We start from the raw sequence: 20,067 nt of genomic DNA on the forward strand, positions 1-20,067 counted from the left end.
TAATCTCTAGAGCACATAGATTTAGACATGCAATTGAAAAAAACCTTTGACTTCCCACACCTGCATGGGAAATTGAATGAATCAGAAGCTCAAATGAGGTCGGGCACTGCCACATAGCCGGAACCAAGTTCGAGCCATTTTATTTCTGTTCATCAGCCACAAAACACGGTAAGACCTTCAAATTAGTGTGACTACTCAAACAGTACGCTGCTGCTGCTGCTTCTTGTGGATAAGGGGAGCCAGCCCTGCTCCCCAAATATACCCAACTGCTCATGGAAACGTTCATGGCAACGAGGTTAGATCACGCCTTTAAAAATGCAGTCTCTGGTATTTTTAAGTTTTCTAGAAGTGCTAATACCAAACCCAGAAATATGCCGCTTGTCTTGAAATGTTTATTCAGCTAAATAATCATTTCAATTTGAATAATTCTAAAGCAGCTGAGCCAGCAGCCTGTTTCAAACAAAGAATATTGACAGGAATGAGCAAACACAGGTTTAAGATCAGTTTAAGGCAGTAACTGGAAGAAACATACAGCACGTTGTTAAGTGGACATAAAACAAATAGGCATATGTGATAGGAGACAGACAGGTCTTAAAGGCTATTTTAGTGCTGCTTGGAAATAAAATAATAATAGAGATTCATGGTCAAGCCATCAGCAGTACATCTAAAACATGCATGGATGGATCTTTTCTGTTCCCAGTGCAAAACCCACTGCAGGGCCCAAGTCCTTGGGAACACAGCTCCAGTTACACTCACACAAACATTTGCTCTTGGAGGAGTTTGCAGAAGGATGGACACAGGACAGATGAAAATTTCATTGCCCAGTGCTTTGCTGGGAAGTCTGCTGGTGCTCCCACGGGGGACACAGTGAATGCGAGTGTGATTAAGAAGCTATCTGACCTCCATAAAGAAAAGAAACTGTGGAAACGAGGGATTTAATGAAGTGCTGCATTCGATGCAAGGAAGTTTGAATGTTGGTTTGTAGGCAATAATAATTAGATCGGAAAATAGGTGAACGCCAGCCACATGAACCTTCAGTGAAGTTACTGGCAGTGTAACTGAGGAGCTGAAATGCCCTATACAGAGATGCCCTTCCCCTGGTACACTGCAGCATTACACTTCAGACTTCGTGCATGGTTACTCCGTTCATTGGGGTGGCATGAAGATCTCGGATGCTTTCCACGCATTTCGAATTTTTTAGAGCTTCACTCCAGCAGTCCCTGCTGTACTTTTAGACGGCGCTGAAATTTCAGTCCCTATTTCCTTGGTGGCATACGGCAGCAAGAGAAGCCATTTAGGAGGGAACTGGGGAGGTAACCAGCTGGAAACCCACCATGAAGGAAAGACTCCACGTTACCTTCCCAAGGGAGACAGGCGAGAGTAAAAGTTAATGGAAGGATAATCAGAACTCACCAGGGATATCAGTTGATAGGCCAGGAGCATATATAACCCGAGACTTGTTTGCATATCAAGAGACTACAGGAGAGGTGTGACAGCCAAATGCAGCTTAGGAAAATACGGCTATCTGTAAAGCCGATAGCTTCTTTGCATGTGAAAACACAATCCTAACGTTCAGCTTGGCACCTGAAGGCTAAATAACATCAATATGTCTGTTTTGCGCAGCCCATACAGTGAAATCGCTTCTTATGACATTAATATTGCTCTCAGCAGCCACGCCTGGGACTCAGAGAGACAAGCTGGGTGGTTTTCCCCCGTACCTCAGCTGGGAGCCCCTTCCAACACTGGCACAGGAGCCCTTTGGAGAAAAACAAGGAGTTCACCCACACCCGATTTCTGATTTCCTCCCATGCTGTATTAAGCATTTTGCTCAAGTATTTTCTTGGAAATAAAGATAACTGAAGATCCCCACGACTCAACTTCGCTTCCAGTCTGCACATTGAATAATCCCTCCAGCTGGTCCGCACAAGTGCCACCGCGCTTCGGCCAGATCCATGCCCCGACCTCCCTGCCAAGCCCAGCACAAAACTCTCCTTCTCCTCCTGCTCCGGACTGCCTGGCAATGTCGCTACACGCTATTAAACAGTATGAAAAGGAAGGATTACTGAAAGCCTTTCATTGGGCTAAGCACTCAAACACAGGATTTTATTATTAGAATCTGTTTTGTCAAAAAGCAGGATATTGGCCAAGATTATCTCAATCTGTTTTGTGATCATTTCAGTGAAATCTTCCATGTTGGTCAAATCGAGAAATGTGTGGGAAATTAAGTTATTTATCCCATTACGGTTCTTTTACTGTGCAAATGACCAATATTCTTCTTTATTGTCAGGGCGTTTTTAAGTATGTGCCTGTCATGCATAAATATATAACTGCTTTCTTGTTTATAATTTTTATTAACATACTGAATATTTAGATGGCTGCCACGTAATTACCCGGGGAGAAAAAAATTTCCTCTTCTACATGGTGCCAATTCACCATCACGTTACAGGACTGCGGTCCATTTTACTGTCTTATTCATTTCCCAGTGGGAACTCAATTCAGAAATTCCCAAATCCTTCACTTTTAAAACATCCCTTTTTATGTTTCAGTGGCTCTTCATTCCACTCCACTGACACACACGAGCCAGAAGAAGCTGGAGTCGAAAGGTTATTCTGGACCTCAGTCGGTTGTTATTCAGTGCCCACGCTTACAAAAGCCTCCGGGACCTCACCATTTCCAAACTACCCTCCCACAAGGAAAGGTTTTGTTCCAGTACCACCTCTCCATCCTCTCTAGAGTACCATGTTTTTTTTTTTCTCTTGCATCTGCAAATCTTTGATAATTTTCACCTTCTTTAGGCAGTTCAATGACACTTCTGATTTGCAAGTAAGTTCAGGCATTAATTTTATCGGATGAGTAGTTTTGCTATCTACATGCATTTTGCTATTGCATTAGTATTGGCTTTCTTCCAGCCAGGAGACTTAGAAGAATCTTGAAGAGGTCTTTGTATTCAGACCAAGCCTTCTGCTGAGCTCTGGGCACTATCTGTAAAGTGACTCTATGAAAATGACATCATTGTGTGGCAAACTTGTTCTTCCGACAGAAAATGTGTTTGGCAATGCAAGTCAAAACCGAGCTTTTTCAAATTGTCAGCATCTTGAGCTCCGTCTTGCAGCTAAACACCACGTTGTGTTCCTTCTCCTTCATGTCTCACACATCAGCAACAAGACGAGCTCGACAATCAAACCTGAGCTGGCGTTTTTTGTGATGACTCACGGAGCTGATTAAAATACAATTGCCCTACCACATTTGTACTGGCTCAAAACGGCAGCAAATGTATCAAAGAGGTGTCTCTTAATTCCCCACCCTTTGTTCAGAAAATTAAGCACACACAGAGAAGAGACAGATGCAGTAATGGAGTGTGCATTTTACTGTCATTTGTAACCAAGCCAACCCTTAACTAATGGGGCTTGATGCAGTTGTACATTATGATTTCAGATGGGCGTCTTTACTCACACTGAGTTATGCGCTCCGTGAGTAGCAGTAACAAAACCGTGCGCTCACGAACTGAAGCATTGAGAAATAAGGCCGGAGACAGACTCTGTAAGTTAAAATGACATTTAGTAGCATAACAGCCACATAACCTCAAGATAGAGGCTCTTAACCCATAGCAGGCTTATTTCTAATGCTGTATTTGTCACAGGTGACATGAAGTTACGTACTCCCCAGACAGCGGTGGCGCACAATAAAGAAACCTTCAGTCTCTCCGAAGGCAAAAATATTTGTCCTTGTCACCCAGCGCAAGATGGTAACCCCAGCCCAGCAGGTTGCAATCACACCAGCACTGAGAAACCAGGGGGAGGAAAATTAAAGCACGAAAGAGGCAGTGCCTACCTTTCGAGTTGATTTATCTCAAGGCATGCCTGTAACCCTTCTCTGCGAGACGCTGCTGCTGAGCGCTGGCAAGGTCTTTAAAAGTCTCTAAAGCAGTCAACAAATATCGACCTCTAAAACACCAGCCTGGCTGCTCCGTATGAACCTGGGGTATGACTCAGCGTGGGAATACGGCTTCAAAAGCAAGAATTTCAGACGGCATTCTCTTAAAAACACTTGGAAAAAAAACAGTTCATTTCAGATCAGTCTTCCTTCTTCCTGTTGTTTTTGTTCTTAATTGCATCAGGAATGAGCCTTTTTGGGCTCCTATTTTAAAAGTTTGGGCCTAGAGGAAGTTCTGCCAAGTCCTAGCAAAACACAATGTAATTTTAAAATTACAGTCTGACAAACTGCTGCTTAGAGAGACCGACCATCTAAATGACTGGGCAGGCCGTCTCAAATCGCTGCTTTACATGAGAAGAGAAAGGGCTGCAAGAATGCGGAGCGGTCGCTCCTCTAACTCCACGAGGGCCCTGGACTTCAAAGACATCTGAACATCACCGCATCGCTAATGCAAATCCCACGGCATTGCTCTGCACATCCTCAGGTGGCCTGAATTCAGCTGCCGTGCTGAAACGTCAGGACGGTACTGAGGCATGTCTGCTCATGCCTTGGTACAACTCCGGACTGATACCACACTGCTCCATCAAACAAAAATAAATCATGTCTCCCAGATATGATTAAATCCCTTTGTGTTATTTAAGTCTGAGCTGCACCGAGCCCTAGAGAACATTACACAGAGACTGGGCACCGAGGGAACGGCGGCGATCACCTAACCGAGTTGGATACACTCGGCAACAACCTAGATTCCAGCTGGACGCAGGATTGAAAAAGCAGTGATGGATGATCTCTGGGTCTCAGCAGAGATGGGAGGAACATCTATTTTCATTCCTCCAGACTGCTCTGCAGCCTTCAGCCCGTCAGCATTCAAACTCTTCCTGGCAGGAGCAAAGCAGCCCAGGGTAACGTTGCGATGTGGTTCTGCCACAGAAATAGGAGAGATGAGGGAACGAGCCTCTGCTGTCCTTCCCCTGGGATCCCACCCGGCACCTCCAGGATCTCGATGCAAAGGGACGTGCAGGGAGAAGCCGTCCAAAGGCAGAGAAGATGCAGCACTGCTTGCTCTCCACTCTACACAGCCGTGCTACAGGTACCGAGGTAATACAGGGCCCAAAGGAGGACAACGAAAGGCTGGGAAGCAGCTGGCTGAAACTCAACCCGGACTTCAGAAAAAAGCAGTTTGGAGAAAGTTTCAGCCACAATTCAGGCACTTTTAGCCCAAAACAAGCCCGCATCCTGCAGTTGTCCCTCCTGTATCCAGCCTGAGGGACAGTGTGTGACACGCTCGCTGCACTACTGACTGCCTTGCTGGCAGGCAAACAGCTTCTGGTTGCCTATTTTCACCACATAAGAGCTATCTTTTAATTTTATTGTATAGCAGCACCAGAATTCCCATGCAGCTCAAGGGGAGGGAGGGAGGACATGCTGACCACACACCACCACCCGGACTGGGCTCACGATTGCCCAGGAACAGCTGGAAGGAGAGGCAGGGAAAAGCCAAGCAGCGTCTCTCTGGCATTATTGGAAGAAATCCAAGACCACTCTATGTACCTCTAGGCCTAAATACTTGTACATTTTCTAATTTCTTGCAAGAATTGCGTTAATTTCACACTCTCCTTCTGTCTTCAGGGCTACGAACAGGCTTTGCAACATTTAACAACAGCTACCAGAGTGAGAGGGCTAAAGCAAGAAAAATGTGAGTTGGCTTGTGGGCATTTGATCATGGCCCAAGCTGATTTATCCAGAGGGGAATTCACCCCTGAATTTGCCCCAGCTGGAAGAGCAAATTCACTTTTAAGAGTTTACAGACTTGAAAAAATTCAGACAGCTTGAGATGCTGCAGCCCCAAGCAGGCACGTGTCCCCCTTTCCCAGCTTTAGCAGTCTACAGAGCTCTGCTTGTTGCTGGCTGTAACCTAGAGCATTAAGGCTGTACAAGATTTACATTTAAAGCGTATTAGTAACACTTTTTAATGATGAGAGAGGCATTTTAGCAAACAGTAAATTCTGCAGAAGCTCTGCTTGGCAGAGTTATCAATAATCCTATTAATGACAAGGTGCAATTTACAGCAAAGTGGCAGTGGAAAGGAGATACAGTACTTATGTGAAACAAAAAGATAATACAATATTATTCCATTGACTGTGCTTTCTCTTAATTGCCTTGTTATGTACGCTCGGGGCACACAATCTATCATGGATGAAGTTGTTTGTTCACGAAGCGGCACGCAAGAGGTTTTTAATCCAAGATCCCTCTAGCTGCATTTCAGGATTTATTTCCGAGTTGTCTTTAATTTTTCTATTTCGTGTAAGTTTATCCTAATATTAGGGAGCACTCCTCTGAAAAGAAACTGCTGTGCTCAGTAGCGCTGCTTGCGCTTCCTTATGGGACTGCTTACCGCGGCATCAGGCAGTAGGAGCACAGAGACAGGCTGTGCACAACAGGCTGCGCGGCTCCCGTCGCTTGCGTCTACCCCCCGGTTTGCAGAAGGGCTGCTGGTCCTCGGGACAGAATCCAACTGCTACTCATTTGTGTGCCAAAGTGACCCACGTTCAAGACGCCAGGTTCGGTGCACGTATTATATTGTAACAGAGGCGTTAAGAATACCCTTTGCACAAATATGAAGTAACTCCATCAAAGCAAATGCCATCATTTTAATGTCATGAGCAAACTTGACCCCCTAAGAATTTATCCATCCTACTAACACATGAAAAAACTCTGGAAACTTTAAAGACCGTAGAAAGACACTTTTGAGGCTTTCGAATTATTTTAAATGATTTGTTTTCAACATTAACTCATCTTCAGGTGTCTGTGTGGGAGGGCAGACAGATGGTTACCCAACTGAGGAACTTTAGGCTGTTCTTTGTACTACGGTAACCGCCAGCAGGCTGAAGATGGGCTTCAGACCAGACCAAAGTCCAAATAAAGAAGAAGAGACTATGGAAACAGCATGTAAGGGAACTGCTCTGATCTAACTTTCGTGTGGTTTTCCTTCAGCTTGGATTCCCAAGACTCTCACAGATGGATTTGGTCATTACGCCACGAACAGCTAAAATGCCCAAGATGCACATTTTTGTACCATATATAGTGCTAAGAATGTAAACTACACTGGGAAGGAAGATGATGAATGAATTTATTTTATTTGTAGTTTTAATTATTGGGTAAATTCCATTTACCACCTAGAACGTGAATGTGTTTTATTACAATAATAAGCCTTGGGCACGAATCCAGAAAGAGCTACCAAGCAAGGGGGCGGGGGCCTTAAATCGTGCTGGCTTGTGTTGAAAGCACTTGACATTTCTCCATTTCATTTCCTGGGTGCAACATCATAAATAAGCTCAATAAACTGTTGCTTACAGCCCCGGCCAATTTGAAACTGTACCTGATAGATTTATTTCAAGTATACTCTGTCCTCCAAAGCTGCCGGGAAACAACAACTTATCACTGCCAACCTGTTATTTCTGGACCTGACGCTGTCTGTAGCATCAGCAAAGCCATTTCCAGGGCTTGTTTGCAGAGTTGCTAAAAGTGACCGGGAGCTGATGGCTGCCTGAACGCACGGCTGAAGAGGCAGCAGAAAAGCTGAGTGACACTTGGCTGTCCTGCTAAACATGGAGACCACCTCAAAAGGCAGGAATAGATTTGGATTTTCTCCATACTCCACAGTTTAGGAGAACTAGGGAAATATTCCTTGCTTAGGATAATAACATTGGCTAATCTTTTCCTATAGCTTTACTTGGTTTCTTATAGCAACCAAGTTGACTTACACCAGAATAATTCAAAGTTGTTCAGAACTTTCTCTTGCAAAAGTCATCAGCTTGACATTACATGCCTCTGGCAAACACAGCAGGAATCAGCTGAGGGTGTTTCTCCAGGTGTGTGCTTGTTAAAATGCACACGTGTTGTTGGCATCCTCCGCACAGATGACTGATGTTAAGAGGACTGGAACACCAGTTGCAGCTGTTGGACTTGCCAACTCGAACAGCCTTAGTTTAAAAGAAACTGCAGACGAGATGGTCACGGTCTGCTCGATTAGTTCAGGTACACGGTGACATTAGTGAAGCCAATTCAATCCTGGGATCCTACACCTTTAGCACAGCTGATGCAAGCCGGCAGCTCACACTGCAAGAAGCACTTGCAACGCACACCTACCTTTGGGTTTTCCAACTCAGAAAGCCATTCCCCACTCCTGCTGTTATGATGCTCCAGCTTGCAAATCAAACCCTACCTCGCTCAGCCCTCCTCAAGGCCATTTGCCACCCACCACCCTCCAGGTGCCCGCAGAGTCTCACAGCGCCATTTCCCTCTCGCACATATTCCATGTGCCACTCCGGCCTCTGATCCCAGCTGGAGCTGCTGGGCAGAGGGAGACGGGCCAGGAGATTTCCGCATTATCATGGCTCTCCATGAATGACTTCAAAGGAAAGCACAGATCCTATCTCCTGGAGATTAGCTGGAGCTGTACTGCCTGCGTAGGCAAGCTTGTTCCTGCCTTTTATCCTGTAACTTGCAGGATCCTCGTGCAGCAGAAAATTCAAGACCACATTCACCAAAACCTCCTACACTGGGCCCGCAGAGGGTCGCTTCCAGGAGCCAGAGCCAGGGAGAGGATAACACAGCACCTACAGCCCCTCCTATAGGAAGGAGGTGCTTACTCCAAGGTATGAAGCAACCACCAAAGCTTTTGGGTAATAGGTATTCAAATCTTGCCTTGTTTTGTGTTCCAGAATTGCTTTTACTCGTTAGTTTACTAAACACACATAATTACATTTCCATGAACACAAAACCCATTTCCTGCCATGCCTTTACATTCAAATAAACAGCTCAGCAGTACACAAATGCATGTCTGACGGATGGCAAGTCCCTGGGAGCTCTGGGCGCCTCTTTACGTGAAGAAACTTTGCCTGCGAAGCAAAGAACAGGAGCCACAACTGTCAGGAGCAGTAAACAATGCTATCTTTAAAAAGTACGTGTGGGTGCCTGTGTGCAGCTGCGAAGCCCAGGGGAAGCTCCATATGCTGCTACATTTCTACTTAGTGCTGTCAGACGGAGGCTCCTTGGGCTCTGCACAAGCTGCTGGGAATGGGGCCGGGCCAGTCCCCGCTCACAGCTCCGCAGGAACCCCAGCACACTTCCGCAGGTCTGATTTCTGGCAGTCCCTGCAGCCGTAGTGTGGCTGGTTTTGCAATGACGCTTCTCACACTTAGGCTCTTGGAGGCACTTGTGGGGTTTCACAAGTGCCTCTGTGACAGAGGGACTCTGGGTCCTCAAACATCCTAGCAGGAAAGCACTGGAGAGCCAGGGACAGAAGAAAGGCACGCTCTCCACAGCTTCTGCAGTGGCTTCAATGCGTCAGAGAGATCTCGGTGAAGGAAACAAGCTGAGCTCGACCTCTGTGTCCTGCTCATGCTAGCTGGAAGAGGAACGACGGGGCAGAGAGAACGAAATCACATGGCTGAGGTTTTCTCCCAGCAATGTTAGCTCAGCAGGACTGGCACGCTCCAGCTGGGCTGCTGACGGCCACCCAGCACCAACGCCAAGCTCCCTCTGTACCCCCAAGCTTGCACACGCTCAGGGTGCTTGGCACGGCCTGCCTGCAGGTCGTTCCTGTTTCCTCACATAACCTGAAACGTGAACGAACCTCAAGGTTGCAGGGTGGCAGAGGTAAGGATGGCGCAAGTTTCCCTCCGCTGGCTGAATCCTCGTGCCGTGCCAACCGGTGCCGCATTGTGCGCGGCTCAAACTGCTCCAGCTCCCCATTAGCATTCTGGAGCACAACTTCATCCTCCTGCCTCAGAGACCAGCCCCTGCTTTACATAAATCTTTAATGAAACACTCTGCCTCAAGCACCGATGCCTATGCACAAAAGGCAGAGTTGAAGGAAAACAAGGTTTTTGCCTCCAAAAACCAGCATTTCTACAGATAGCACATGGAAATTACGCTTGCTACCTCTCTGGGATCCCTGCAGCACCACTCAAGAGATGGTACAGCATCAAGAAAAGCAAGGAGGTAATAATTGTAAATAGCGTAGAGTAGTTTAACTGTGGTACATGCTAAAAGACAGCAGGCCTGCCCCAGTGTCCCAGCACCCACATACAGTTCATGCACGCGTGGGAGGCTGGAAGGCTGCGTGTGCCGGGCTGACGGCACTGGGTGCTCCACAGCAACCCAAACAGGCTTCCAGCTGATCAGGAGACTGTTCTTAAAACCTCGAGATTTAAAACCACACACACAAAGTCTATGAATTTTATATTCCCTCTGCAATTCCGAGCACTTATGGTTAATGCTGTCGAGTGTTTCAAGTCCTTCTTTCATGAATGTAAATGTTATAAACGTCCGTCTCCCCCCACAACAAGCAGTAAACAGAAATAATAATGGAAACCGGCTGTACCGCTGTGATCCAGGACTAGGAACTGTGATTTTAGGATAAAACTAAGTGTCAAGAAACAAGATAAAATTGCAGGGACTGGCAACACAGTGCAATAAGGGCAATTACTGTCCTGATGTGCAACAGCGACCAGGAGATGTCATAAGGCCCACAGAGCTGAGAACGCAGACTGCAGCACAAAGCCATCAAGCATTTAAGGCTTCCTACCATAACACTTGATTGATGTTTTCAAAGCAGTCTGCAGGAATTAGGACATGTATCTTCCATTAATCTTAATGGAAGATGTTTGTTGAAATCCCCAAGACTGCTTTGAAAAAGAAGTATTTCAACTTCACAGTCTGGGTTGGATGCCTACATTTTCATTTTAATATTCACATCTGCATGTTGGCCCGAGGTCAGTAAATCATTTAAATGTGTGCTTCAACATGCACCAGCCAATAAGGCTACTCATGCGCTCAAAATTAAGTAAACATATAGATGCCCCATCCAACAGAGATGGGGTTGCTCACGTGATTCCGTGTTTTGCTGATCCAGTGCCTCAAGTCTGCAGAAGGGCTGCCATGAGGAAGTTGTGTTTTGCCAACAAATACCATGCTGTTACCGCACTTATTCTTACAGAGACAAAGGCAAGCTCGGAGACACGCTCCAAGACATAGTCATGTCTCAGAGACATCACTTGTTTGTGCACCTTGGCTTTCTCGTATGTATTTTGGAAACTCCAATCAGGGATTTGAACCAAGTTGAAGAACTGGACCCAACTGAACAGCTTTCAAATATCCCTTTAGTTCTTCTGAACTAAGTCTTCTTTCTGTTTTCTTTCTAGTCTTTCCTAGCCTAGGCTTTCTACATTGTATTAGCAGCTATTGTGAGGATTAAAAATAAAGCAAGAAAAACCCTTCAACCCTAAAAAACAAAACCTTAAAATAACAGTGAGATGAAGTAGAACAAATCCTCCTCCCCAGCTGGATTTCAGACACACAGAACGCAGATTGCTTTGGCAATCCAGTGTACTTTCAGCTTCAGCTTCCCTTACGTTTGCATGACAGCTCAGGATGCCCAGGGACACGAGCTAAACTCTGGGACTTGAGCTGAGTGCCCAAGGATAGGCAGGGAGCTACCCCCTTGGGACCAGGCATTCTGGAAGGGATCACCACCAACATTTGGACACAATCTAAGGCTGGGGAAATGAGGTCTCCGAATGCATGGAAATATTTGGATCCCATCATCTGATTCTCACTTACCCTGATCAGCACGAGTCTGACAATAAATTAATGACTTCATGCACACAGAATTTTAGCTTTTTAAGGCCAAGCAGCTATTTGTGGCTACATTTTAAAACTCCGAACCCAACACCAGCCATATAAATGCTCAGCCATTTCCATCTGCAGACACATCCAAGGTAAGCAGGTAAGACAGCAGCTTGATGTTAAACATAATCTGGCGCGACCATGCGCAGCGTGAAGGAGAGATCCTGCTCTCCCACGCTGCCTGTTGCTTCCCTTGCAATTTAGACAGCAACTGGAAGACCAGAGGGGTGAGTCTGCTCAGTCTGCTGATCTAGCAGAAAATTAGCACAGCAAGGGGAGAAAAAACCCTCCAAGGACTCCTTTGCCCCCTATCAAAATTGAATGTTGCCCAGGGGACAAGCCCAGCGAGCCAGCTCCCGTTGGCCACACAACCTGCAAACCTTAGGCAAGGGAGAGGGAGAAGATGCACAACTGCAAAAGGGGAAAGAGACTGTCCCTTTTGGCATCAGCTCACAGTTAGGGTAAAACCTTCAAGCCACGCTCTTGGTGAGCAAGCGGCATCCAGCACATGTGGGGGAGGGAACAAACTTGTGTATTTCGGGCTAGCCAACAGACAGAGGCAGGTTTGCAGAATAATACATAACCAGTGCATGCAGAGACGTGCACATAAAAATCCCAGCACGTGGCTGGCAGTCTGCGTGATGCTTTCGCACAGCTGTGCCGAGGCACACGCAAAGCAAGGGCGCCCATTTGGCCTCCGCTCCGTACAGCTGTAAGCTTGGCGCAAGTCCCGCCAAGCAAAGAAGAGTGCCACTTTTCATAGCAAATCCCTCCTTCCTTCCTGAAATCCTCCACGTATTGCTGTAATTTGGAGGGAAGAACACACGTGAAAGAGGCACCAAGACTCTCCTACCCAGGGCACAGTCACTGTTAGGTGTCAGAGGCACGTGGCCCATTTACACTGGGGGTAACGTAGGGGCTCGGTACTGGGAGTATCTTTATGCACATGCTGCATAACGAACAGGGCTTCCTTGAATTCATTTCTGTGTGAACGACAACATCATTTTCAGAAAAAGAAACTCACTCTGCTCCATCTGAGTAATTCCACTGATTGGAACCACCGGTAGATTGCTCTGTGGCTCACTGATTACGCTCAGTGTGAATAATTACGTTATGAAAATAGGCCGGCTCCGACACCGCCGAGGCCAAGTCAGAGCAGCAGGGGATGCGGAGGGGCTGAGCCCACCTGTGCGAGGGCCACGCCAGCACCCCGACTCCAGGAGGACAGCAGGAGGTGTCTGTGTGGCTGCAGAGAGCCGACCTCCAGGAGCTCCGTGGCTCATTCGTTCTCCCCTACGGCTACAGCATGCTCCCCAGTGGACGGGCCGCTCCAGCCCGGGTCCCAGACGTGCGTTTAGTATGCATGACGGTGCTCCCGACGGCAGCGCCTACGCAGAGCAGCGCTAAACATGCTGACAAAGGCAAGGGAAGTGACCTGGAAATGACAAAGTGAAGCGAGGCAAGGAGCAAAGATGAGGCAGCAGAGGAAAAAAACGTCTGCGCGGTTGTATCGATAAAGCCCACCGAGGAAAGGCGACGGGTTTTGGCCGATACAATTGGTGCAGTGCAGGTGCTGCTGGGTGTCTCTGGTTTGGGCAAAAGCTCTGTGGATTGGCAGCCAGAAGATTAATCCTGTGCCGCCCAGAAGCGGTGGGGGCTACACGTGGAAGAAAAAAGGCCACTTTAGTTTTTCATCACGTAGAGTATTACGTCAAACAGCAGAGACGTACTGTCCTGAGCACGGTAACAGCTCCCTGGCAGCAAGCACAGAGCTGCCACACGATTCTTCGCAGCTTAAAGTGCGGTTCCTGAAGGTGAAGTCCCTTTTTCATAAAAAGAAGTAGCAGAAAAATCACTTGATCCAGAAGGGATCACTTGTAAAATCAAAATCGGTTCTAAAACTAAAGAGCTACTTTTCACAATGGACGACATTTTAAATACCGCAAGACAGGAGACAGTTTCCTTAAATAGGTGCCAGTTAATTAAGGAGACGTGGTAAATGAGTGCATTTCCTGCACAACAAACTACAGATTTACCCTCACAAAGAACATTACGCTAAAGTGGAAAAAAACTATTATTCTGAAGTGAAAGACTGCCCACTGGGGGGTTCGCACTAAAATAAGTACTCCAAGAACACCTTCGCCCAGGAACACAGGCAGTGTAGTTGCAAGCAGCGACCAAGCAACCCTTAAATACACTAATATCTCCTAAAGGAATCAGTACAAAGATGAAGCTCCCAAATGCCAAAGAAAACACATCAGCTGGGCTGCTGGTTTATACAAAAGCTCAGCAGACAGGGCTGAGCTGCCTCCTGGGAATAAGACCCTCGGGGCACGTCCATGCGCTGCAGAATCAAGCCACGAACCAGCTCTGGGTCCTGCACTAGGCCACGCAGACACCACATCTCTCAGCCTCAGCACCCCGGGACCACAGCGTACTTGTATTTAAGCAGTGAACGCCAGCGTGTGCTGGTTTGCCTAGAGTTACTTCAGCATTTGGGCACCGTGCTGCATTGCAGGGGGCAGGCAGGACGGAGCAAGCAGACACAGCAGCTTTTCATCATAGTCCCCCAGTGCCTGACACCCTAACCCCATCCGAGAGATGGCAGGGGCGGCACTAACAAACTGACGGAAGAGACCAGTCCTAAGACCAGCGTGGTTCATGACGACCCTTCCCAGATCAGCCTGTAACACCCCCAAAGCCACCTCCCCCAGGCTTCTTTCAGAAACCTGCCTCCAAAATGCTTTACACATGCAAGGCTCCCAGCCCAGAGGGAACGATGCTCGGTGAGCAACTCACCAGGTGGGCTCCTAGGTGGGAAAGCCATTTGGGAGAGACACGGCCATCATCACGTACTCTGGGTGTCCAGCCCCCAGGCCAGCATCTAATAACCCTTAGCAGCCCCTGTGAGCGACCAACACAGAAATACTATTCACGTTATTCCCTAGAATAATAAGCACCAACCTTACCTGCTCAGGAACATCTCTCTGAGCTCTCTCGCTGCAAACAGCCAGTGTCAACTCACTGGGATGCCAAACGCTTGACTTTCATTACGGTAAATTATTCACAGCAGAAGTGTCATTTTAGCAAAGTAAATTCCTTGCCATTATAAATATTTCCAAATCATGACTTCGCTTCCCTTATACCTGCGGCATCTTAGACCACACTGTTCTGCTCTCCTTTAGACCATGCTTGGCTGTTCCCACGCAAAGGACAGTCTCCAATTTACCAGAACACAAAGCAAAATTCACAATAGCCTTCCTGAGACCTTCAGAAAATAGCATTAATATTATTTTTTTTACTGCGCTTCCCATGATTTTGCCCATTCTCCCAAACAAATTCTCTTTTCCTACCAGAACACCCAAGTATGCACACGCTCCATCTTCAGTACAATCAATATATTGACACAGAAGTGAATGCCTTGCAGTACATCTTCTTGCTGCTTTAATACCCTGGCTTTTCCCTATGGCTGTTTGAACTAAATCCATTCTAAATCTTAACTGTGTTTCTGTACCAGTGATTTCCAAGTCAAAGGCTTTGCATTGACAGTTACACACATGCCCGCGCGTACCTACATACGAGTCTCTGTTAATTAAGGGATACTTGAATCCTTTAAGATTCTTTCCAAAATTTTACTATTTCCCCCAAGTTCCACCCAGTTCAGTTACCAATTAACCCTCCTGAAATGCCACTTAGAACTGTTTTAAGAGCGTTGGACAATCTCTACACAGCAGAGAGAGACAGCACAATGTCACAGAAACACGTTTTAATCTTCCCACTGAGTCTGGGCTTTGTTATAACTGCGCTTTTTGCTAAACTATCCAGGGGTGAAAACATTCAGTATGACTTATTCACAACTCTACTTACCCAGATTTGTTTTGTTAGCTCAGAGCAGTGCCACTGAGCCACGCTACGAGAATCCTCACCCTATCCTCAGCGGTCTGTTTGGCATGGCCAGCGCTAGCGGTTAACGCAGACTTTGCACATTAACAGAACAAGTAGAACAGAACGACAACAGAAGAGCAGATTAGCTGGGATGCACCTTATTTCAATCTCCCAAAACGTGCCACCCCTGAAATGGCAGCACCGCTTCCCGTTTCCAGGCCTGGTTTCGTGCTGTCAGCTGCCCCAAGGCGCGGACACGGGCAGTAGATGAAACTGCTCAGCCAGGACAGGGCTGGAAGTCCTCAGAGGGCTTATCCTGCCCTCAGCTTGCACCAAAATTGCTGGGGAGACAAAGTGGAGGCTCAAGTCCCTGGACGTGCCCCAGAACCTCAGTTTACAGTCAACCTTACTTGAATGTTGGAGTCTTCAGGACCGTATTGGTCTTCACCTGTGGGCAGTAAAATGAAGATAGGAGTAGAAACAGTCCTTCCCACGAGCCATGGCTGTCTGGGTATTCTCGCTGCTAGCAAATCTTTGATTTTTCAGCTTTAGTGGTCTTTGAATTGAAGTCACCTGCAGTGTCCTGCATTTCCTAACATGCTTTTGTCCACTGGGATAAATGCCCATTTCTGTGCTCTGGTCAAAAATGAGAATTTTTCCCCTGATCAGAGGAACTGGATCTTTCATGTTGCATAAACCACTACGGAAAGGAAAATACTTTTCCTAGATGAGAATGAAAAAAGGACAGAAACCTTCCTACATAAACACGACAGAATAGACACTCAAGTCACATACCAAGCATTTTATAGTGGTTTGGGAAAGAGAAGGAATATAAAATTGGAAGTTAACATTCCTCATGGAATGAGATTAGAGATATTTATTTTACGCTCTACTTGAAACATCATAGTAATTTTCATCTGCACTAATAAAAATAAATCAGAAGCTGATCTTCCATGCATTAAAATTACCATTTCATGCAAGAGTCACAATGTTTCTGAGACATATGTGCCCTTTGGAACTCGTGCCACAAATAGAGCTGAATTTAAGGACTGCTGCGTGCACAAATTTATTACACCAATTCTTTCCAAAGCGGGATATTGTCATGTACAAAATGCCACGTGAGCAGCCACAGAAAAGCATCCAGCACTGAGTAAAGACCCTTAGCTTTCAGAAGAATATTAAGAACCGAGAAACTAAAAGAAATAATCATACTGCATGGCACCAACTGTTGGGTGACCAGCAGAGCCCCGTTTGGAGAACACTCATCACCCAGACAGGAATTAATGGATTCACCAGCAGTGCCCCCGTCTGCAGCCCAGCCTCTCACGAAGATGCTCATTTGCAGAGCAGGATACAACTTGCTGTTAGACAGGGGAAGTTCAATATTCATTAACCAAAAGAGCCCCCACTTTGCGCTGCTGTCTGCAGTACAAATCATCCGCCAGTGGGTTTTGTCAATGCCATCACCCGCTGTTTGGTGAAGGCTGTACCTAGAGACACCGCGCGATGCGTCAATATCCCAGCCCTCTGCCGGGGGGGTTCAGAGCCAGAGTCCAAAGCTAGGAAACTGCAGCCACTTCCTGAGCGATTCAAATAGAAAATGCTGGAGAGACAAAACGTTGCACCTCTAATTTGCATACAGCAACTCCTCTTTGAAAAAGAGCTCCGTGAAAGGGGAGGATTGAAATGGGCCATTGCCCCGTGGGACATTTACTCCCAATCCTCCCAGGCGGCTCTGCAGCAGGCTTGTAAGTGGGCCCTTTTGTATTGCAACCCAAGACTGCAATACATTCAACTGTACTAAAGCAAACTTGTCAGGTACATAGATTTTAAGGAGATAACACACCGAAGGCATAAGGACTTGGTATAATCATAAAGAGACGCAGGCAGAAGCTGCTTCTTCCCTGCTCTTTGCTATCTGCCGTCCCCATTGTTACATCAGCTGGGAGATGCACAGGGAGGCAGCTCCAGAGGCAAGGGAGGCTGGGGTAACCTCACCCTGCTCTAGCAAACACCGCCAGGTGAAAATCCTAGGTTTCTTAAGAGGTCAAAGCCAACCTTTCTTAGATTCTTGTGTCTACATTTCTACTACTGAGCTCAGCACCTTGGCAACATGCAGATAACCTGAGAAGCTCACTGAAACTTGAATATGAGCCAGCAGTGTGCCCTGGCGGCCAGGAGGGCCAACCGTGTCCTGGGGTGCATCAAGCACGGCATCGCTAGTAGGTCAAGGGAGGTGATTGTCCCGCTCTACTCTGCGCTGGTGCGGCCTCACCTCGAGTACTGTGTGCAGTTCTGGGCACCACAGTATAAAAAGGACATGAAACTGTTGGAGAGTGTCCAGAGGAGGGCTACGAAGATGGTGAAAGGCCTGGAGGAGAAGACGTACGAGGAACGGCTGAGGTCACTGGGCCTGTTCAGCCTGGAGAAGAGGAGGCTGAGGGGAGACCTCATCACAGTCTACAACTTCCTCGTAAGGGGGTGTCGAGAGGCAGGAGACCTTTTCTCCATTAACAGCAGTGACAGGACCCGCGGGAACGGGGTTAAGCTGAGGCAGGGGAAATTTAGGCTCGACATCAGGAGGGGGTTCTTCACAGAGAGGGTGGTTGCACACTGGAACAGGCTCCCCAGGGAAGTGGTCACTGCACCGAGCCTGTCTGAATTTAAGAAGAGATTGGACTGTGCACTTAGTCACATGGTCTGAACTTTTGGGTAGACCTGTGCGGTATCAAGAGTTGGACTTGATGATCCTTAAGGGTCCCTTCCAACTCAGGATATTCTATGATTCTATGATTCTATGATTCTATGAAACCATGGATGGAAATAGCTAAGTACTTTAGAGCCCCAGTACTACAAAAGCTATCAAAAAAAACCTGCTTCCAAGCCTCTGGAAGCCATACAAAAAGATCTCCGTAACAGGGACCAAGCAGATGGCTAAGCACGCAGTCCCAGCAGAGGCACAGGTCATGCTGGAAAACAAATCCAGCAAACCGCAGAGCCCCGCAGACACCTTTCAGTACCACCCAGGCTGAAGCCTGCTCCTCCAGCACTGGCAAGGCTTGGTCACGAAGGTGTTTCCTCTCCTCACTGTATGCCTGGAAATGCTCTTTATAACACAGCTATGTCGTACGCCTGTCACCATGTTCCAAATAACTCACACGAATGTCTCGCATTTTTCAAGTGGTGTCATAAAACGCGGGGCTGCACATGCCACAAACACTGACATATTTCACTAATACAATCCAGCAGCAGCATACAGAGAATATTTATGCAGCTCTTTATTATTTTTTATGAAAGGTAAACGACCCTTTTGGTGAAATGGTGACTTGTGCTGACAGCATCTTTGTTTTTAGAAAAAAAAAAAACACACAACAGTGAAGGGAGGTTAGGTGAGTTTGCAAATTAACTGAGGGGTACGAATTTCTCCAGCCTTGTCATAATAAAAAAATTATCTTCAAAAGGTTTTACTGTCATTCATCTTTTAAGCTGGTCTTGCTAAACTAGTTACTTCACACAGTAATTAGCAGCAATATGAATGAGCTAGAGATGCATATAAATTAAATCTATATATTGACTGAGTCTTGAAACACAGGTTTCCATGATTTAGAAATCACCTCCCCAATATACTTTCATATCTTAAGGTCAAATATTTCTAAACGAGGAAATGAGTGATTCTGCTCATTAGCGCAGGGCTGAGGCTAAGCAGAGTCAGCTGCACACAGCGATCTGCTAAAGCATTCCCAGGCCAAGGAAGCAGTAAGATTTCAGATGTCTGTCTAATTAAGTCTTCTTAATTGCTGTTTTACTAATTGGAGTAGAGTGGTTTTGTCATGATTTTAGCTGTTGACGAACAATTAAGTAGAATGCAGCATTAATTCCTCCTTTAACTACTGAGGAAGGCCAACGCATGCTCAGACTCCAGTGAAAGAAACCAAACCTAATCAAAGCGCCGTGGTTATTAGCACACGAGGTGGGAAGCCAAGAAACCAGCACCATTCCCCACCAAGCCAGTGGCAGGACATCACTACAGCACTCCCAGCCCAAGCAGGTCGGATACCAAAACCTCAAGTCTTCGCACTTGTACCTTGCTCGCTGACAGCAACAACCTTTGAAGACCATGCCAAGGTGATCCTTCACCGAGTTATTTTTCTTCTTCTTTTCTTATGTGTTTTCTGGTATTCTACTTTTTAGCATTTCAGACAAAAGCCTGTTGGCATTTCTACAGATATTTCACATTAGCACACGTCTGCAAAAAAAGATCTCTTCCACCACCAGTACTGAATTCAGCCCTCTTCTGCTCTGCTAGGAACAAACTTTTCAATATTTTAAGCACTTACAAGAAAGACCTGAGTAAAGTCTCTGTGAATCCAATAGTGCTTTTTCACAGCAGGGAGATAAGCCAAGGTAAAAGCCGATGGTTCTTGGCTTTTCTAGAGCTGGCCCACTGGTAAAAGAGCACCTCAGCCACACTCCCTACTGTCATGAGTACGGGGAACTTCAGGCTGACCCGTGCCTTGGACCTGTGACATTTGCTCTGCAGGTGCAGAAAGGGAAGAGCCC

General features: G+C 46.7%; 1 protein-coding gene across 6 annotated transcripts in view; it reads right to left on the reverse strand.

The window, feature by feature from the left end:
• The window catches only part of RASGEF1C (RasGEF domain family member 1C), a gene marked incomplete at its 3' end in the record, with an annotated part of 81,142 nt that overhangs the window by 45,855 nt on the left and 15,220 nt on the right, over positions 1 to 20,067 (reverse strand). Inside the window, exon 1 of one of the 6 annotated variants that reach the window (XM_083798362.1) lies at positions 3,832 to 20,039. The exons of the other annotated variants lie outside the window; for them this stretch is intronic. Of the gene's footprint in view, positions 1 to 3,831; positions 20,040 to 20,067 lie in introns of those variants that run through there. 6 annotated transcript variants of the gene reach the window in all.

This window comes from Anser anser (assembly GCF_964211835.1).
Source record: "Anser anser genome assembly, chromosome: 14".
In the NCBI taxonomy this organism is placed as follows: domain Eukaryota; kingdom Metazoa; phylum Chordata; class Aves; order Anseriformes; family Anatidae; genus Anser; species Anser anser.